Source organism: Papio anubis, chromosome 7 (assembly GCF_008728515.1).
Source record: "Papio anubis isolate 15944 chromosome 7, Panubis1.0, whole genome shotgun sequence".
NCBI classification, from domain to species: Eukaryota; Metazoa; Chordata; class Mammalia; order Primates; family Cercopithecidae; genus Papio; species Papio anubis.
This window is the reverse complement of record NC_044982.1, coordinates 150,372,948-150,394,042: the sequence shown is the minus strand read 5'-3', so window position 1 is coordinate 150,394,042 and position 21,095 is coordinate 150,372,948. Positions and strand designations below refer to the sequence as shown.

The 21,095-nt window shown below is 39.5% G+C and overlaps 1 protein-coding gene and 2 pseudogenes across 8 annotated transcripts in view; all 3 read left to right on the top strand.

Annotated features, from left to right (window-relative positions):
* Window positions 1–21,095, top strand: part of C7H15orf41 (chromosome 7 C15orf41 homolog) — a 243,501-nt gene that overhangs the window by 24,639 nt on the left and 197,767 nt on the right. The window contains exon 2 of one of the 6 annotated variants that reach the window (XM_009209881.4): window positions 4,082–4,148. The exons of the other annotated variants lie outside the window; for them this stretch is intronic. The gene's annotated coding sequence lies outside the window, so the exon portion shown is untranslated. The remainder of the gene's footprint in view (window positions 1–4,081; window positions 4,149–21,095) is intronic. 6 annotated transcript variants of the gene reach the window in all.
* On the top strand, window positions 4,157–9,933 carry LOC103885742 (annotated as a pseudogene). Its single transcript, XR_004185204.1, has one exon. The product of XR_004185204.1 is annotated as a tropomyosin alpha-3 chain pseudogene (transcript).
* On the top strand, window positions 11,493–17,429 carry LOC103885741 (annotated as a pseudogene). The gene has a single exon (XR_649015.3). The product of XR_649015.3 is annotated as a la-related protein 4 pseudogene (transcript).

Sequence of the window (21,095 nt, the reverse complement as noted above, 5' to 3'; positions counted from 1 at the left end):
TCATCACTTGGTTTCCAAGGTCTAATAATCCCTCAAGAATTTAGAATGTTGTTGACTGTCCCCATTTACATCAGTGAAGGCTTTGCAACAGGTGCAGCTGTGTATACTAATTGCAGGGTGTGCCTAATCTGTCCAGAAGGGAGAGTACCTCCAAATTTGGTATCTTAAAGAGTAGAGTGACCTTTTAAAGTCCCAGAATGAGAATTGCCAACAATTCCAACAGGCTAATTATACCCACAAGGAGTTGTGAAGTGCTTTTAAGTTTTCCTATACACCTAAAAGTTCAGTGAACGGCTTGAAGTCATTAACATATGACAGATGCACTCCCTTTTCAAGAGCTTGTATGATAAGTTTTGATTGTAGAAGTGGGAATTTGACCTATAGCTTATCACTTGCTTCATTAGCATGCTTGAGGACAAGGAGTTTTTTTTTTGTTTTTTGTTTTGACATGAGTGTTATCTTACTCATGTTCCAGAATTCCATCTGCCTCCTTCTCTCCGCTGATACGAAGTCACAGCAGATAACCCTGATGCTGGTTTTTTAAAAGCATCATGCATTGTGTAGTGTTACATATATTTTATATATAAATATGTAGAATGTGAATATGTTTCTGAGCGTGGGGCTTTCAAAGTTTTGATTCATTATTTTAGACATACTGCCTCCCATGTGGTTTCTGTTCTGTTTAATGGAAAAGGAACAAATACACTTTTTGGCTTATAAAGATGACCGAAAGTCCGACTTCTACGTTTTCACAAAGCTGACCACTTCTTGAAGTGAATGAGAACAGGGGAATGAAGTTTGGGATTTTTTTCTAGGGGACTCTGCGCACACATAGAGGAAAGTATGCTTCCCAAAGAATGAACGGATGCTAGAGGTGTGCCCGCAAAGAGATGTGGAAAGGAAGCTTAGAAGGATTTCGTGCAGTAAACTCTGTGACTGCAGCACTTAAATGAAATTACTTTTTATTATCTGGCTGAAAAATCATCCAAAATAAGCCATACAGGATGAAGGTTAAAAAGCTTCTGGGTAAAAACAGTCTTGGATAATTTAATTTCCTCGCACAGCAGCTCTGTATTTACCTGCTTATGATGTCTGTTTCAATTCCTTAAAAGGCTGTATACCTAAACTTTATTTTAAAATGTTTTCTGTTAAATTAAAATCTCTGTTTATAGAAGTCACGATTCCCTTAACCTCTAAGGGGGTTATGTAAATTTTATATTCCCTAAGGGCACAGTCATATTTAGCTGTATTCCTGTCAGTTACCAGCAAGCTCTTTTTGTACAATTAGGGGGTGGTTAATTTACTCTGGTAAGGTTGCCACCTGTCTAGGGATTAACCCAAACAGGTTGGAAGTCACAGAGAGACTTTTGAATTGGAGTTTAAAGCAGTAGGAGTTGATTTATTAACTCTCTCCTCCCATTTTGGTGGCATTTTCTGGGTTGATCAGTGGTACTTGTGACAGGTGTTTCTTGGTCCCTATGTTTGTGAGGTTGGAAAAGTACGTTGTTAAAATTTTAAGTGTCACTGGAAATCTGTGAACAGTAGGTGTAATCATGCTGGGTACTTATGAACATGAACTGGAAAGATCTTCCACTCCTCTCCATTGTTTCCAGTCTTATAATATCTTACCAAATTGTTGGATCAGTGGGAAGTGGCATGCTTGAATCATGTGGATAGTTTGAAGACCAGGATTGTGTTCAATGGAAATAACATCCTATCTGGTGTGTCAGGAAAATAAAACATGAAGAACATTGATGATGTAGTTCACAGGAGAATATGAGGAGGTAACTTTACAGTATTTAAAATAAGCTGTGAGAAATATCCAATTGATTAGTTTAAAGAAACATGCCTTAAGTTTTCTGATACAATATGTAAAATAAAATAGCTTACTTCATATGACCTAATGTGCATGTGACTGCATTCCATCTGGAGCCTGGTTCCACTAGAAGCGTGCCCACGGTCATGACTGACTTCTTTGAGATCTGTGTGTGTGTCTCTCTTTCCCTCCCTCCCTCCTCCTTAACTTCCTTTTATTCCTTCTTCTGTCCTTCCTTCCTTCATTCTAATTTAAAATTAAGTGTATTATATGTTATATAAGTATTCTTTTTTCAATTATAACCTGTTATGGATATACAATTCACATACTGTAACATCCACCCTTTTTAAGCGTACATTCATTGACTTTTAGTGTATTCACAAACTCGTGCATCCGTCACCATTATCTAATTACAGAATATTTTACGACCCCGAAAAGAAACCCAGTACCCGTCAGGTATGGCTCCCCATTCTCATACTTGCTCAGCTCAGTCCTAGGCAATCTCTAATCTACTATTGGTTTCTATTGATTTGCGTATCTTGACAGTTTGTGTAATTGATATTATACAATATGACTAGCTTTAACTTAGTGTAATGTTTTTGGGATTCATTCATGTTGTCTCATTCTTTCTTATTGCTGAAAAATCCGTTGTAGCAATATACCACCTTTTGTTTATCCTTTCATTAGTTTGTAGACGTTTTGTTGTTTCCCGTTTTGGGCTATTATGATTAAATGCTTCTATGAACATTAATGTATAAATTTTTGTGTTGACATATGTTTTTGTTTCTCTTGGGTAGATACCTTGGAGCACAATTTCTGGGTCATATGGTTTAACATTTTGAGGAACCATAAAACTAGTTTTCAAAGTGACTGCATGATTTTACATTTCCCCATAGGAATGTATGAGGGTTTCAATTTCTCAGAATCCTCAGTAACACTTATATATTTTGTCCTTTTGATTATAGCCTTCCTGGTAGGTATGAAGTAGTATCTCACTGTGGTTTTGATTTCTATTTTCTCAATAACTAATGATGTTGGGAATCTTTTTATGTGTTTATTGGCTATTTGTATATCTTCTTTGAAGAAATGTCTATCCACATTCTTTGTTCATTTTTAAATTAGGTTGTCATTTTATTATTGAGTTGTAAGAGTTATTTACATATTCTAGATACAAGCCTCATATATGTGGTTTGCAAGTATTTTTTTCTAGTGTGTTGGTTCTCTTTTTTTACTTTATTTATGGTGTCCTTGAGTTATTCTTTTATAAGGATCTTACTTCTAGAAGGAAGATACAGAAGATCAATAGAGATATCTGTAACCTTCCTATAAGGAAAATTTTATCACTCTTTAGTGAAGTTCTTATTGTTCGATACACTGTTTCGGTAAAAGTTGTTTTTCTTTAGACAATGTGTTAAATTAAAAAAAAACAAACAAACTTGGCAAGCAATCTCCGGAATCTCCTGAATATAACTTTAAAAGTTAGGCATGCTTTTACTATTTTCTCCTTCTCACTTTGCCTTTTAAAGTTATACACAAATATATATATATTTAAAGTTTTATACAAGTATCTCTATATGGAGCAGATGTGTGTATATATGTGTGTGTGTGTGTGTGTGTGTGTGTATATATATATATATATAAATTTTTTTAAAGACAAAGTCGGGTTCTGTTGCCTAGGCTGGAGTGCAGTGACATGATCTTGGCTCACTGCAACCTCAACCTCACCATGCTCAGGTGATCCTCCTGCTTCAGCCTCCTAAGTAGCCTGGGACCACAGGTGTGCAACCACTATGCCTGGCCTATTTTTTAAAACTATTTTTACAGATGGGGGTCTCCCTTTGTTATCCAGGCTGGTCATGAACTCCTGTTCTCAAGGGATCCTCCTACCTTGGCCTCCCAAAGTGTTGGGATTCTAGGCATGAGCCACCGTACCTGGCCTATTATATCTTGATCATATCATCTACATTGACAATTTGATAGGAACGATGTTAGTAAAGTGCTAAAAATAAAAACTTGAGCAAACCAGTCAAAATATTATTTAAAAAAATAACTATAATTGTAAAGAATCAGGGATCTATCAACTTAAAATGAAAAAACTTAAAGGGCCGGGTGTGGTGATTCACACCTGTAATCCCAGCACTTTAAAGGGGAGACCGAGACAGGAGGATCACTTGAAGCCAGGAGTTTGAGAAAAAACTTAAATTCAGTTCTATTGCTTTTACAAAGTGATTAACCAGATATGGTTTATGAAATGTATTTCTTTAGCTGAATGCTGGGAAGAGACCATCACCTTTCCTGGGCCAGAAGATACAGGCCTGGGGATCCAGACCAGGTAGGAGATCTGGCTTCCAAAGCCAGTTTTGCTACAGTGCTAAGAGCATGGCCCTCGGCAAGTTACTTACTGTCTTGGAGCTCCAGTGTGTCCATGTGGATAGAAAGAGCTCCTGTTTTTCACACAGGATGTGTTAAGCTTTTAAGAAGGATGTAGTGCCAGGATAATGCCCTGCCAATCTGGAGGCTGGTGTTTTTGTAAAGCTGTGAAAGGAAACTTTCTACAGTCTGAGAGAGAAAAGATGAGAGCTGCTCCCTTGTGCAGCTCTCTATGTGACCACATGCTTTAGGTCTCTGACATATCAAAGTAGGGCATATACCTTAGAGCTCCTCTGGCTGAATATTATTTCAGGGGTCTCAAAGATTGGCTATCTTGCTAAAGTAGTTTATCAGCAAAATATGAGAAATGGTTCACAAACTATAATATAGGAAATATTTAATCAGTAAGTAGGTATTTGCATTAAAAACAAAACAGATGACAACTGCATCAAAGCACAGGGATAATTGCATGTTGAAATGATATTCGACTAAAGCAAGGGGCATGTAGGAAGTCACTTTGAATTGTGGTGTTGTAGAGAAGTACCTAATTGCTTGTTCCTCTTGTCACTTTGCTTCTTTTAAGTGACTTAAGCAAGGTAGATTCCTAAATTGTGCCTTTATAAATCTTTTCAGTTGTGTAATGTGAAAATTATTAATGTGTGATTATCTAGACGTAGTTGTGTAGTGTATCATTTTCTTTGGATAGTTAATGAGATGTTGGCTTTTGTGCCATTTATCTTGGGAAAAAAAGAATAGCTTTCTTTCACATCCACTTCTTTAGCCACACTTTATCTTTGATTTGGATGGGTTTATATATAACTGTGTGTGAGTGTGTATGTGGGTGTCTATTTTTGTTTGCTTTATGTGTAAGTGATAATAAGAATATATGAATCTAGTTGTCAGTTAGATTCTATTTGCATAAACAAAGGTGGGTACCTGCTCTCTGCAATGGCTACTCCCTTAAGAAAATTAAGTGTCCACAGAATTGGTGACCTGTTTTTAAGAGAACCTGTAACATCTTTCTAAATGAAAAATCATTCCAGCAATATTTACTATTGGCAATTTTCTTCTGTCTGCTTTTAGAACTTATTGGCCAACCAGGTCAGACATTATTAAAGTTCAAAGGGTCCAGGGGGAAGAGTAATGGTTTTGTGGTACTATGAATTTTAAGTCTTGCCATTTTCAGGTGTTATAGCATCTGTTCTCACATGCCACTAAAAATGTATAGAAGTTTTAGACCAAATTCAGGGTCAAAGTTACAAGAGTGATGATGCTTCTGACTCATTCTCTTAGCGTTATATTACCCAAATTATCTGCATACCATGCTGTAGTAAGATCCTTTTTGACAAGTTATTTGAAAGAACTTATTATAACAAGGCTTTTTTGGGAGAGGATTTAGCACTTCTTGGCAATTTGTTTAGGTACAGTTGGAGAATCTGTTCTGACTGAACTGGTTAGCTATTGACAATACTCAGATAGACAGTAGGGAGTCCTTTAGTTCTGAGAATAACTGTGTTTTCTACTTACTAGAAGCAATGTCTTTTGAATATAAAACTCTTGGGGAGACTGAGTCCTGTGCCACATACGCTTTTGAGAGTCCACTCTCCAGCACATGGAAGTTGTTAACAGACAGGTGCTTGATAAATATTTGTTGAAATACTGAATAAGTGAACTAACCACCTATTTGGAGAGGCTTCTAAATGTGTAGCTGTTTAATGTACATTGGTGAGTTTAAAGAAATGAAGAGAGACTGAGAAGGAAACTTATACAAAATTATCATGTGTTGGTTGAGTGAGTCTAGGTATACCTGCATCTCTATGGAAATGGAATGTCCATACCTCATAAAATCAGCTGCTTTAAAAATTTTCTTAGTATTGTCATTATATTGAAAGAGAATAGGAGAAAGAACGTTTGTGTTTTGGGAATCAAATACTTTATTCCTAAAGTTGGCAAATAGTTTGCTAAACGGAATTAATTGTGTCTTGAACTGAAAACATCAGCAAGGCATTTGCCTTTTATCAAATGAATATCAAGTTGTTTTTTTGGTGGTATCCCTAGCCCTACACTCTGTTGCTCACCAATGGTGTTTGTGAAATGAAGTTCATAATTATTAGAGATAACTCTTAACGGAAAAATACATAGTAGGAGTTTAAAATGGCTTAAATTTATTGAATTAGGGAAGTGAATCAAGACAACTTTTAGTCATGGTACATTATTCAGAGTTATAGAGCAGCTTCATTTATGATTGTTGAGTTCACTTGGATAGAGTGCTGTTCCCATGATAGAAAATGTAGTTTTCCCCAGGTGTCTGTTTTCTCGTTCTTCTAGTGTGATAGAATCCTCCAGTTTTGACCAGAACATGACTTCTAAGAACAGAGGCATCCTTGTGTCTCTCATGGCCATGGGACTGAATTCTGGCTGTTGCAGAGTAAGCATAAGTTTTATGTGGCAGCTTCGTTTTATGTGGAGCCTTCCTTAAGAGACAGCCCTTGTCTCTCTTATTCAAGATCCTTTCGCAGTCTTGCTGTCTGGAATGCACATGCCACAGTCTTAACCGTGGGCTGATAGAATGGTGAGCTGACAGGAGCCTGGGTCCCAAGGACTTCCTGGAGCAAAATTGCTATGGTGGAAGAGACAAATCTTACTGGGAAAGACAAACATTTCTGTACTGTATAGTCCGTAGTTAATTTGGGATTATATTTTTTCTCCCTTGTAACCGATCCTCACCCCATCTATGTAGAGGTAGACGGGCTGAGTTTTATCAGATTGGATTTCTAGGAAATAAGATCAGAGTGAGGCTGCGTGAAACCAAGTTTCTCACCATATTCAGAGCCATTTTAAAGTGTGTGCCTTACTGATTGCTGGTGAGTCATGTAACCTTTCAGTAAGCTTGGCATGTTATGCTACTGAGTGTCTTTCCTTCCCTGATTCTGGATTTGGTCTGACTATGTCAGGACTTGTACATGGCTTTTACAGATTTCCTGCAGTGACTGGTCTGCTTTATCTTCCTGGATGTTGTAAAGATAGAGGGTTGGGTTAGGGAGAGGTCACTGATTATATAATCAACAGGTCACAGTGCTCTTTTTAGGCATCGTTATTTTTAGTCTGGACACGAACACCTTTTCCCTGAGAAAAAGTTTCCATCAATCTCACTATTTGTTGATATCTCTTAAAAAGGTAACAGTTGGTTGCTTGAATTTTGTGATATTGTAGCCATTTTATCAAAATGAAAGCAGAGGCCAAAACATAGTAGGTTTTTGTTCTGTATTTGATATAGCTAAAATTTCTAAGACTTAAAAATCAATTCGTAGCACACGTTCTCTTATTCTTCTTGCGAAGCTTAAAGTCACTAATTATTAGGCACCACCATGCCATTTAGTAATGGCATCTCTGTTATGTATTCACATGTTGTCTCAATGCACGTTCATTTACTGTGTCTGTGAGTTGCAGTGTTTTTATATTTTCCCTTAAAATGGATGTGTGTGTTTGGTACGCGGGTGTTAGGAAATGAGAAGAGGAGGGTCATTCTTTATTAAGTCAGCTCTTGAAAGGCTAATATGTGCAAGTCACTATGCTAACTATTGATGATGTAAAGTTAAAAAGATACAAAGATTGAAAAAAAAGGGATTCCCTGTCTTAAATAACTCAGTTTTGGAGAGGCGGCTGCAACGCCGAGCAGAGGAGGCAGGAACCGGAGCGCGAGCAGTAGCTGGGTGGGCACCATGGCTGGGATCACCACCATTGAGGCGGTGAAGCGCCAGATCCAGGTTCAGCAGCAGGCAGATGATGCAGAGGAGCGAGCTGAGCGCCTCCGGCGAGAAGTTGAGGGAGAAAGGCGGGCCCGGGAACAGGCTGAGGCTGAGGTGGTCTCCTTGAACAGTAGGATCCAGCTAGTTGAAGAGGAGCTGGACCATGTTCAGGAGCACCTGGCCACTGCCCTGCAAAAGCTGGAAGAAGCAGAAAAAGCTGCTGATGAGAGTGAGAGGAGGTATGAAGGTTATTGAAAACTGGGCCTTAAAAGATGAAGAAAAGATGGAACTCCAGGAAATCCAACGCAAAGAAGCTAAGCACATGGCAGAAGAGGCAGGTAGGAAGTACGAAGAGGTGGCCCGTAAGTTGGTGATCATTGAAGGAGACTTGGAACGCACGGAGGAATGAGCTGAGCTGGCGGAGTCCTGTTGCCGAGAGATGGGTGAGCAGATCAGACTGATGGTCTAGAACCTGCAGTGTCTGAGTGCTGCTGAAGAAAAGTACTCTCAAAAAGAAGACAAATATGAGGAAGAGATCAAGATTCTTGCTGATAAACTCAAGAAGAGACCTGTGTTAAGTTTGCTGAGAGATCGGTAGCCAAGCTGGAATAGACAATTGATGACTTGGAAGATAAACTGAAAGGTGCAACAGAGGAGCACCTCTGTAGACAAAGGATGCTGGACCAGACTCTGCTTGACCTGAATGAGATGTAGAACGCCCCAGTCCCACCCTGCTGCTGCTCCTCCCTCTGACCCTGACTCCACCTGAGGCCAGCCTGCCCGAAGCTGCCCTTTAACTGAGGGCTGATCTTTAACTGGAAGGCTGCTTTCTCCTTCCACCACCCCCTCCTCCCCTGTGTCTTTTTCCGCCAAACTGTCTCTGCCTCTTCCCGGAGATTCCAGCTGGGCTAGAGGCTGTGCACCTTTGGAAGCAACATTTAAGGGAATGTGAGCACAATGCATAATGTCTTTAAAAAGCATGTTGTGATATACACATTCTGTAATTACCTTTTTTGTTGTTTTGTAGCAACCATTTATAAAACATTCCAAATAATTCCACAGCCCTGAAGCAGCAATCGAATCCCTTCCTCACTTTGGGAAGGTGACTTCTCACCTTAATGCATATTCTCCTCTCCATAGAGGAGAGGAAAAGGTATAGGCCTGCCTTACTGAGAGCCAAACAGAGCCCAGAGAGACTCCCCTGTGGGAAACCTCATTGCTCTCTACAAAGTACTAGCCAAACCAGAAAGGTGATTCCAGGAGGAGTTGGCCAAACAGCGACAACAAAAAATGTGCTGTTCAGGTTTTCAGCTTTAAGATATCTTTGCATGTTATTTCTATTTTTTTATTTTTTTTCATTAGAAGTCACCAAATTAAGATGGTAATACCTCTGAGACAACATTTTTGTCCCATCTCTACCCCGTCCCAACTGCTTACAGAATGGATCATGTCCCCCTTATGTTGAGGTGACCATTTAAATGCTTTCCTGCCTTGTCGAAAGAAAGAAGAGTGTGTTTGCCACTGATTTAGCCATGTGAAACTCATCTCATTACCCTTTTCTGGGTTCGAAGCTGCTGTCTCTGTCTCTAGAAGTGCCATGTCATTGTGCTTTGTATCAGTCAGTGCTGGAGAAATCTTGAATAGCTTGTGTACAATACTTTTTCAATTTTATATTATTGTGAAACTTTGCTTCTTTGGGTTTGTGGCACCCTGGCCACCCCATCTGGCTGTGACAGCCTCTGCAGTCTTTGGACTGGCAGCTTGCAGATCTTTTTGTTTTTTTAAAGTTTCTTTCCTTACCCAGTCCCCATTTCCCGGTAAGGTTTCTAGGAGGTCTGTTAGGTGTACATCCTGCAGCTTATTGGCTTAAAATGTACTCTCCTTTGATGTGGCCTCTTTGGGGCTGATTGGGAGAAAGAGAAATCAGTAGCGCAACTGTGTTTGATACTGAATATTGGCAAGTGTCTTTTTGAAATAAAGAACCAGTCCCTCCAAAAATGAAAAATAATAATAATAAAAAGAACTCAGTTTAATGGAAAAGCAAATGAGGAAAAGAATACTTCAATTAAAATTCGTCTGCACAATGAAGTGTGGTCCAAAACATAATGGCAGTTCAACATGAGACTTATTTATGGGCTCCTTAAATCCAGAAGTCTGAAAGGTTTCATGAACTCCTAGCCCAAAGCAATTCTACTGAGAGTCCCTGAAACAGCAGTGCAAGTCCCCACAACAGCCCAAAGCAATTCTACTGAGAGTCCCTGAAACAGCAGTGCGAGTCCCCACAACAGCCCAAAGCAGTTCTACTGAGAGTCCCTGAAACAGCAGTGCGAGTCCCCACAACGGCCGGTGAAAGATTCGCCTACCTACATTTGTGAATACTGAAAATTTAGTCTTTTAAAAACACAGTGCTTCTCAATTTCTTCTTTTGTGTTTCGGTTTGAAGCTACATGTTGTTGTTTCCTTTGGTTTTCTTCTTGGGGCATTATGTAATTGTCAGAATTCTGGTACCGTTCAGGTTCGATGTAGTCATTTTGGAAATTCCCAGGTATCCTCCTTCATATTTTTATTCTAAAAGCAATTCTGAAGAACATTTGCCTTCACAGTGTTTCAATTCAGTCTAACATTGGACCAGTGGGAGAATATAACAAGAGCATTGATGGGGGAAAATGGATGTGTGTGCAGAAAAACGTAAGCAGCATGATGTAGCCTCTTCTTTTCATTATCTGGAATTCATGTCTAATCTCTTAACCACCAGGCTGAGGCACATCATACACATGGTGGACAGGTGAACTGGGGGAGTTGGGTCTGAGGGATTTGGAAGTGCCACATTAAGTTTGTAGAGGCTCTATCCTTTAAGAACTGGATGCTTTTGTGCATGTTTTGTTAATTTTTTTCTAAGCCTACATTTTTCTTTCTTTTTTTTTTTTTTTTTTTGAGACAGCGTTTCGCTCTTGCTGCCCAGGCTGGAGTGCAATGGCGCAATCTCAGCTCACTGCAACCTCTGCCTCCCAAGTTCAAGCAATTCCCCTGCCTCAGCCTCCCAAGTAGCTGGGATTACAAGCATGAGCCACCACGCCTGGCTAATTTTGTATTTTTAGTAGAGACGGAGTTTCTCCATGTTGGCCAGGCTGGACTCGAACTCCTCACCTCAGGTGATCCACCCACCTGGGCCTCTCAAAGTGCTGGGATAAGCCTACATTTTCTAGTCTACCTAGAGTGATATCAGCCTTGTGCAAATTCCAGTATTGTTCCAAGAATATAATGCAAGGCGGGGCACCGTGGCTCACACCTATAATCGTAGCACTTTGGGAGGCCGAGGTGGGCGGATCACCAGGTCAGGGGTTTGAGACCAGTCTGACCAATATGGTGAAACCCCATCTCTACTAAAAATACAAAAATTAGCTGGCTGTGGTGGCACATGCCTGTAATCCCAGCGATTCAGGAGGCTGAGGCAGGAGAATTGCTTGAACCTGGGAGGCAGAGGTTGCAGTGAGCCAAGATCGTGCTACTGCACTCCAGCTTGGGTGACAGAGCAAGACTTTGTCTCAAAAAAAAAAAAAAAAAAAAAAGATATAATGCAAATGAAGTTATTAAAGTATTACACCTTTTAATATTTCAGAACGAAGACTTATTTAAAACATTTATTCTGTTGGGGCACAGGCCTGTGAGCCAGTTAGAGTTGCAGCGGTGGGAACAGTTGGGCTGAACAGAGGACGACATGTTGCTTTTCGTGGAGCAGGTAGCATCTGAAGGAACTGGTTTAAGTCCTAATGCCAAACTATGACAAGAAATTGCTCCTGGAGTGCTGATGCCACCCCAGTAACTCATGGAACTGAAAACTCTTGACATGAAACAGCAGCCACCTCGGGTGCTCATCCTGAGGTTAACGCAGAGCTCTCAGAAGATATATGTAAAGAACATGAAGTAATGTGTTCTTCGTCTTGTGAAACCACAAGAAATACTACAGGCATTGAAGAATCAACTGATGGGATGATTTTAGGACTGGAAGATCTGAGTTACCAAATATGTGATGTTTCCGGAGAAAACAATCCAGCAATTTCTACAGAAGACTGAAAAGAATGTCTAAAGAAACAATTAGCATTCTGTTTTTCACAAGAAAATTTGTCAAAGGATCTTTACTTGATATCTCAAATGGATAGTGATCAGTTCATCCCAATTTGGACAGTTGTTAACCTGGAAGAAATAAAAAAGTTGACTACAGACCCTGATGTAATTATTGAAGTGTTAAGATCTTCTCCCATGGTACAAGTTGATGAGAAGGGTGAGAAAGTGAGACCAAGTCATAAGCGTTGTATTGTGATTCTTAGAGGGATTCCTGAAACAACACCAATAGAGGAAGTGAAAGCTTTGTTCAAATTGAAAACTGCTCCAAAGTGATAAGCTGTGAATTTGCACACAGTAGCAGGTGGTATATCACTTCCCAGTCAGACACAGATGCACAACAGGCTTTTAAATCCTTAAGAAGTTAAAACATTTCAGGGCGAGCCAATTATGGCAAGGATAAAAGCCACCAACGTTTTTTGCTAAGAATGGTCACTGATGAATGGATTCTAGTATCTATAGCCAGCCCATTCAAACTCAAGCACAGTATGCCTCCCCAGACTTTAGGCAGCCTGTATATAATCCTCACCAACAGTACTTGGTCTATAGCATTGTTCCTCAGTTTTGGTCTCCCAATCCTACACCTTACTTTGAAACACCACTGGCCCCCTTTCCCAATGGTAGTTTTGTGAATGGCTTTAATTCACCAGGATCTTATAAAACAAATGCTGCTGCTATGAATATGGGTCGACCATTCCAAAAAATATCTTGCGAAGCCTCATTTTAGGTCATCCAGTGGTTCAGAACACTCAACAGAGGACTCTGGGTCATTGGGAGATGGACAATTGAAGATCTAGTTCAAGAAATTTTTCACCTGAACAGCATAACCCTACAGTAACTGGGGATTAGGAGCAAACTTAACTTCAAAAGGAGACTTCCACTTTGCAGATGGAACAGAATGGGGACTATGGTAGGGGCAGAACTCTTTTCAGAGGTCGAAGACGACGACAAGATGACAGGATCTCAAGACCTCATCCTTCAACAGTTGAATCAAAGGCTCCAACACCAAAGTTTGACTTACTAGCTTCAAATTTTCCACCTTTACCTGGAAGTTCATCAAGCATCCCAGGTAAACTCATTTCGGAGAATAGGATGTCTGATGTTGTTAAAGGCGTCTACAAAGAAAAGGATAATGAAGAATTGAGAGTTGGTTGCCCAGTGCCTGCAGATGAGCAGAGAGAATGCACTTCTGCCCAGCAACTCAATATGAGTACCAGTTCTTCATGTGCAGCTGAGCTTACTGCATTAAGCACAACTCAGCAAAAAAAGGATCTAATAGAGGATTCCTCTGTTCAGAAGGATTGTCCCAACCAGACGACTATACCAGTTTCTCCTCCAAGCACTACAAAGCCATTGAGGACAAGTACTGCTTCACCATGCAATAGTAACATAAATGCAGCTACAGCTGTGGCTCTACAGGAACCCCGAAAGTTAGGTTATGCTGAAGTTTGCCAGAAGCCCCCTAAAGAGCCATCTTCAGTTCTTGTGTAGCCACTATGGGAACTTCGCTCCAATGTAGTGTCTCCCACCAAAAACGAAGACAGTGAAGCTCCTGAGAAGTCCCTTGAGAAACCACATGAGAAGTTAGAAGCAAGGGCTAGTAAGGATTATTCTGGCTTCTGAGGCAATACCATTCCCAGGGGAGCAGATGGAAAAATCAGGGAACAGAGATGCCAGTTTAGTCATAGGGCTATACCTCAGGGAGTGACACGACGTAATGGCAAAGAGCAATATGTGCCACCCAGATCACCAAAGTAAAAAACAACAAAACTATTCAAAAACTTCTTTCTCTTCCCGTTAAACTTGAGCTGTGGCTACACTGAACAGTTTTGGAGGGGAGAGGGTAGCCAGAAAGGAAACAGGAGAAAGTACGTCCTTAAATCATTGTGGATTTTGGAGTTGTGAGTGATAGGATCCCAAAATTCATCTCTAATGTTATTTTTAAATACTGGATGATTTCTATCTGTCTATCTGTCTATCTATCCATTCTTCCATCCACACATATAAAGTATATTTTTTCTATTTTTGTTTTTGGTTTTAATTTGCAGAGATTTGCTGCCAGGAATCAACTTTGATGGTTCAGTTTTAGCTTGGAGGAAAAAAAAAAATACATTATACATCCTTCAGTATAGGAGATGAGGGAGTGAGAGAAAATATTTTTTGAAGAAGCATTTCTGTAAAATTAGAAATTACTTTTTAAAATCTATTTAAAGTTTGGCTTGGAGAATGCCATCTCTGACTATATGATCTTACAATGCAAAGCAGATTAGTGGCTGGGGAGCCTGTTGTGGGTGTGAGTGTGTACAAGAGCGATTGAAGCAAAATCTGTTGTCATGTTAGTAAACTGACTTGAAAACTGAATGTAAAACTTGAGTAGATTTTTTTTTTCTAGTTTGAAATTTAGTCTGTCTTTTTGACCTTACTAATATTTCATTCAACAAGTTGTAACACTGTTATTTTACTTGAAGATGTGACTACTAGTCAGTTTGATGCTCAAGGAAAGAATGGGGGCTCTTCAAAAAATTGAAAATTTCATCTTGAATGTCAGCACGTAGGTGAAATATATTTCAGAGGCTTAAACTTCCCTGTGATTCCCCCCGCTAAAATGGGAAACCAATTTTTTTCTTACTCCATATGTTACTCTCTGTTGACTGCCCACCCCCAAAAGCAAAATAACCAACTACTTACTGAATTGTATGTTTGTCATTGCTTTGACCAGTGTAGTCAAGTCGTATAAATTGTTCTAAATTTCAGAATTGAAAGTTGAAGTATTTACTCTTCTCTTCACACATTTATAATTTTAGATCCCAAGATGGTAGGGCAGACTGACCCTACAGTAATTTATTTGTTGTCAGTGTTAAAGATGAAACATTGTAACTGACTCTGAAGTGTTAAATAGTGTAGAAGTAAAATATGATTATTATTATTTTAAAGGCTTAATTTTGGGGGGGACTTATTTCTGTTTACAGTGTATTTATCACCTTTCTTCCCTCCTCTTCTCCCCCCACACCCAAAAAGTACAGTCTGGAATTCACTGAAACAGAACCAGCAAGTCATGAGATTTTTTAGTAAAATTGAGAAAGATGGTTGAAGAAAATTAATGCATAATTTCTCAGTGAAAAAGTTGTAGCTCTCATATACTAAATACACAAGTTTACATGCTGTTATTTAGAAAATGGCTAAAATATTAAAAGCTGTATTGCGTTAATCTGCTTTAGGTCATACCATGTTCAGAGTTCTGTGTAAGGTGGGTTTTATTTTTCTTTTAAGGGATAGTTTGTAATAGTAAGAACTGTCCCATATATTAGATCACATGTATACAAATCGAAACTGTAAATTGTGAACACTGGAAAGCACCATTGAGACATAGATTAAACATCTTAGTAATATATTAAAGTGAATGTAAATGGTGGTTAAAATTACATTACTGTGAAATTTACCTTCCAACTCTAAGTTAAGCTTTGGAGATACGTATTAGCGATGAACTGTTAAGAGCTTTGAAAACGCTGCACATGTCTGTACAAGCCAGAATTACTATTTCTTTGACTTATTATTAGCGTGGCAGTTGCTTTTGATTTGGTTGTTTTATGACATGGTATACTACATTTACTCAGTTTGAAACTATTCATTTCTACACACTATTTTTTTAAAAAAATCACCTACTAGGTGAAACATACAATAAAATTACCTGTGCTGAAATCTGGGGGAAGTTTAGGTCCTTTAAAAAAAATGTATTAATCATTGACTACATCTATGATAAATGTGCTTATTTTGGTTTACTAAGATAATGCAGTTGTTGGAAATGATAAACAGTTTAAGTGTTAACATCCTTTGAATGCATTGGATTTCAGAGAATAAACATCTTGTAAAAATAAAAAAAAAATTATTCTGTTGGCCTCACTTTTAGATGGGCAAATTCCTTGGTGCTAGCCATTCAAAATTGTGTGAAGGGCAGTATCTGACATAATTATAATATTTAGGGAAAGCTTTTGTTGTTAGACCTGACAACAAGTTCAGGTGTTTTTTTTTCCCCCTCCAAGGGCTTTTAATAGAATTGCTTTGGTCTAAGAATTCATGATAGACTAAATGAAATCCTTCAGTCTGCTGGATTTAGTGAGACCATAAATTAGCCTCATGGTGCATGTTCTTTCTTTTCCCTCTTGCATTTGACACAATTCATTGAAATGATGACTACCTATGAGTGGTTAGAATTTTCTGTGTGGAAAACTTGAAGAGAAAAACTTTTCAAAGTAAAGTGTTTGTTTCTTTCATCATGGTGTCATCTGCTTTTGATCTTTTCCATTGTGCTTATGCTTAAAACTAGATTTCAATATATGTTCCCTAATGGTAAAAGTTTATATGCAAAATAGGTTTTCTGGCATTTTTTACTGTCACATATAGAGTGAAGCTCGTGGTGACGCAGTTTTTCTCATGGGGCTTGAGGAAGGGGTGCGGACAGTTGGACCTGCCTGTAGACCTCCCTCTCTGCTCTTTAACTGACATAGAAGTGGTAGGAAGGAAACCTAAGCAGGTGTCATTGGCATGCCGTTGTGGAGTAGAGAGAGGCAGTGTTCATAGCAGCTGGGGGACCTGTGTCATGGGGAGCAGGGCCCAGCAGCTCAGGTTGGCCTTGGGGACAGGTTCCTGACATGAGCAAATTCTTGAGTAACTTTAATTCTAGCTAGATTTCTAAAGACAAGATCTTCATACACAGAAAAGCTGGGGAGCGGACTGTATTTCACCTCAGGGGCCTGTGGTTATAGACTTACGGAAACATGAGGAGCCAGGGTAACAGCAAATGGGACTTATCCATGGGTGCCAGAGGATTTGGCCAGTGCTACTCACATTCTTCCCACCTGAGGTTAGGGCTGGTCTGGAAGTCATGGGCAGACCCCGGGGTGAGGTCAAGTAGCTCTAGCCGGAACCAGGCAGAGCCGGGCCTCCTAGTAAGGGGCAGGGAGCACTTCCCCAAGTGGGTCCTGTCTTGAATCATGTTGGTGCTTGTATCAGGGGAGGCAGCCTTTCCAGCTTCCTCTGGTCTGGGGAGGCCATTTTGATGGGGAGAAGAGAATTGAAGCTTCTTATATGAAATTCAGCCATTTCTAAGTGTTGAGACACACAATTGCATGGAGCTGCCATGTGCAGGGCGCACATTCAAATTTCGGGAGAATCTAATATAATCTAATGCAATATAAGCTGTGGTTCTATAAAATTTTGCATTTGTTTTTAGGGCTTTTGCAGCTATTGGGGGCTTTCACAGGATGTGAATTTTGTGTTTTTTGGTTGGGTTGTGTTATTTTGGGAACATACATGAAACTCAGTCACATTTTTAGGATATTGTATATGTGCCAAGGGAAATGTATGTTTTTCCGCCTGAATTTTTTTTTTTTTTTTTTTTTTGAGATGGAGCCTTGCTCTGTCGCTCAGGTTGGAGTGCAGTGGCGCAATCTCGCCTCACTGCAAGCTCCGCCTCCCGGGTTCACGCCATTCTCCTGCCTCAGCCTCCCGAGTAGCCAGGACTACAGGCGCCCGTCACCTTGCCCGGCTAATATTTGTATTTTTAGTAGAGACGGGGTTTCACCGTGTTAGCTAGGATGGTCTTGATCTCCTGACCTGGTGATCCGCCCGCCTTGGCCTCCCAGAGTGCTGAGATTACAGGCATGAGCCACTGCGCCTGGCCTTCTGCCTGAATTTTTATTTCTTATATAAATAACATTAAAACCGGAAAAAAAAAGGATGAAGAAATCGCCCATATACGTAAATCCATACTTTTTTTTTTTTTAAACAATTGTGCCTTCTCTTTTAGATCTTGAGCATATTCTCACTTGAGACTGTAATTATAAACATACTATCAATAAAACTTTATATATTTTTTACTTTATATTTATTTACAGCCAGTAGTTGCATGTTAACTTTATCCAGTGATGAACTTGTATCTGCCAAGTTGAACTTCAGTAGTGAATGGTGGATTTTAGGGTGAAAATGGCTTTCTGTGCAGGCTCCATTCTTTTGGCAAGTGTTGCAGTGGGGGTAACCAGTTGTTGAATGCCACGAGGCAGACAGCTCAGTACCCTGGACAGGGTCCTGGAAGTTGCTGTAGGGCTTGAGGGGAGCCCTCCTATGGGGTGGTTGGAACGTTGTTATTTGTTATAAGGCCTCTGAAGTCGACTTTCTGGTCCTGTGGTAAGTTCCACAAGCTGTCTAAAACCTTTAGTAACTTTCATTTTTTGTTGAAACTAAATTGAGTAGATTAAGTTGTTTGCAACTAAGCATCTTGTGAAACATTGGCATACTGGTTCTTGAAAGTAATTTGTTTTATCATTGGGAGGCAGTGATTAAGAACCTAGAGTCTAAGGCCAAACTGCCGATATTCACATCCTGACTGTGTTAATTTGGAGAAGATACTTCACTTTTCTCCCTTAGTGTCTTAAGAAAACACTACTATTATTATAGTGATGATAATTAAATGTAACAGTACCTGCTAGCTAATAAGTGTTCCCCCAGTGTTACCATCTTCATTATTATGATCATCATGACAGTAGGTATTTATTGAGCACCTACTCTTTATTAGAATTCAACAAAATGAGGAAAAGTTACAAATAGGATATTCTAGCAAAATTTAGTATATAACAAAGCCTAATTGTACTGTACAGAGTCTTAATGACACCTCCATCTCTGCTCATCCTCTGGTTTCTCTTAAGACACATAGAGAAGTAGGCAAGGCATTTATAGCCATCTAAGATTGGATTTATTGCAATGAATAACATTAAGTGCTGACAATAACTGACAAAAGGATTTGATTGTCAATCAAGAATAAAAGGCTTGTGATAAGATTTAAAATTTTGTGTTTAATAAGAGAAGAGCTTAATGCATTGTAAGGCGTTCCGTTTGTTGTTTTAACATTGCCAGCATTTATTATAAAAGTGGGTGGTTGTAGAATAATTATAGCCCATATCATGATGATGATGTTGTTTTTAGAGAAGATTGAAAATCTATAGTTTTTTCAAACTAATAAAGTAAGGAAAACATGTCATCTACTGAGGCTTCAAATAGTTTGCTTGACCTCGTAAGAGTACTACTGAGATTATTTAGGGGAACTACATATTCAGGAAGGTACTTTTATGCAAATTTTTGCATTTCCTTGTGAAATTTTTAAAAGTATCAGCTTGGCAATTGGGGGTTGCGATGGGAGTAAGAAGCAGAAGACAGGGAAAAGGTATGAGATTATTAATACTATTATTTTAATATAACTGAGAATTTATTTGGGAAGAAAGTAGTAAAGATGGTAGTTATACCTACAATTTTTATAAATTATAAGAATTACAAAGTGAAAGTGGCCAATCATTAATACGGGTTTTATATGAGGTTTCTGTGACCTATTAAATTAAGAAAGATTAGTGGGGTAGGACATATTTTTGTGTAGAAAAAGAATAAGGAAATATTTAAATGGTTTTAAAAAGTATTCCAGGCTGGGCGCGGTGGCTCACGCCTGTAATCCCAGCACTTTGGAAGGCTGAGGCAGGTGAATCACAAGGTCAGGAGATCAAGACCATCCTAGCTAACACGGTGAAACCCTGTCTCTACTAAAAATACAAAAAAAAATTAGCCAGGTGTGGTGGTGGGCACCTGTAGTCCCAGCTACTTGGGAGGCTGAGGCCAGGAGAATGGTATGAATCCAGGAGGCAGAGCTTGCAGTGAACCCAGGAGGCACCACTGCACTCCAGCCCAGATAACAGAGTGAGAATCCATCTCAAAAAAAAAAAAAAAAAAAAGTGTTCTAAACTTTTTTAATCTGCGAAAAGTTGGAAAGTAACTGTGCTTATTAGACATAGACTAGTAGCATTATGGTCACAGAATTAAATTTAACCTCTAGATGTTCATTCACTTATGATTGCATAGAGTTAATAGGATGTCTTAGGTATTCTAGCAGGATTTCATACATTGAAGAATTCTCTGATAAGAGAGATTCATTCATGGTATTTTCTGTATAAGCAAAACCAGAAAATATTTGAAATTTAGAGGAAAAAATTGGACACCTTGGAGTAAAATTAGATTGCTTCATAAAACCCAACATATATAGCTAACCTGATGCAGCCACAAACTTGGTTTTCTGTGGAAGTTTTTAGAACTTGCTTTTCAAGAAACAGTCACTGAGTTGAACTTGGGCGAGGCTGGCCCAGTCCTGAATCTTGAAGAATGAGTTAGCTAGGTGGGAATACTGTCTTAATCATCAACTCTCAGTGTGGCCTATTATGTGAGGATCCCCAGCGCCTTAGTGTGCTCAGGCTGCCACAGCAAAATACCATAGATTGGGTAGCTTAAACAACAGATATTTGTTTTCGTACAAGTTCTGGAGGCTGGAAGTTTGAGATTAGGGTACTACCGTGATCAGGATCTGGTGAGGGCCCTCTTCCTGGCTTACAGGCAGCCACCTACTTGCTCTGTCCTAACCTAGCCTTTCTCAATATGTACAAGGGGATCTCTTCTCTCTCTCTCTCTCTCTCTCTCTCTCTCTCTCTCTCGACAGAGACTTGCTGTGTTGCCCAGGCTGGAGTGCAGTGGCTATTCACAGGTCATAGGCATGATCCCTCTACTGAGCAGTAAGGAGGTTTTTACCTACTTCCTTTCTGACCTAGGCCGATTCATACCTCCCTAGGCAACGTAGTGGTCCCCCACTACCAGAAGGTCACCATATTGATGCCAAACTTAGTATGGACGCCTGATCTGCATAGTATACTATATCCCAGAACTCTCAGATTCCAGCAATCCTCCCTCCTCAGCTTCCCTAGTAGCTGGGACTACAAGAATGAGCCACTGTGTCTGGCTCTTTCTCTTCTTTTAATGCCACTTATTCCATCACGAAGGCCCTACCTTCATGACCTCATCTAACCCTAATTACCTCTGAAATCCTCACCTATGAATACCATCACACGGGGGGCTAGGGGTTCAACATACACATTTTGAGGGAATATAAACATTTAGTTTATAGTGCCCATTAATCCTTCAAGGTGATGAGAGGATCACTAGACAGGTGACCT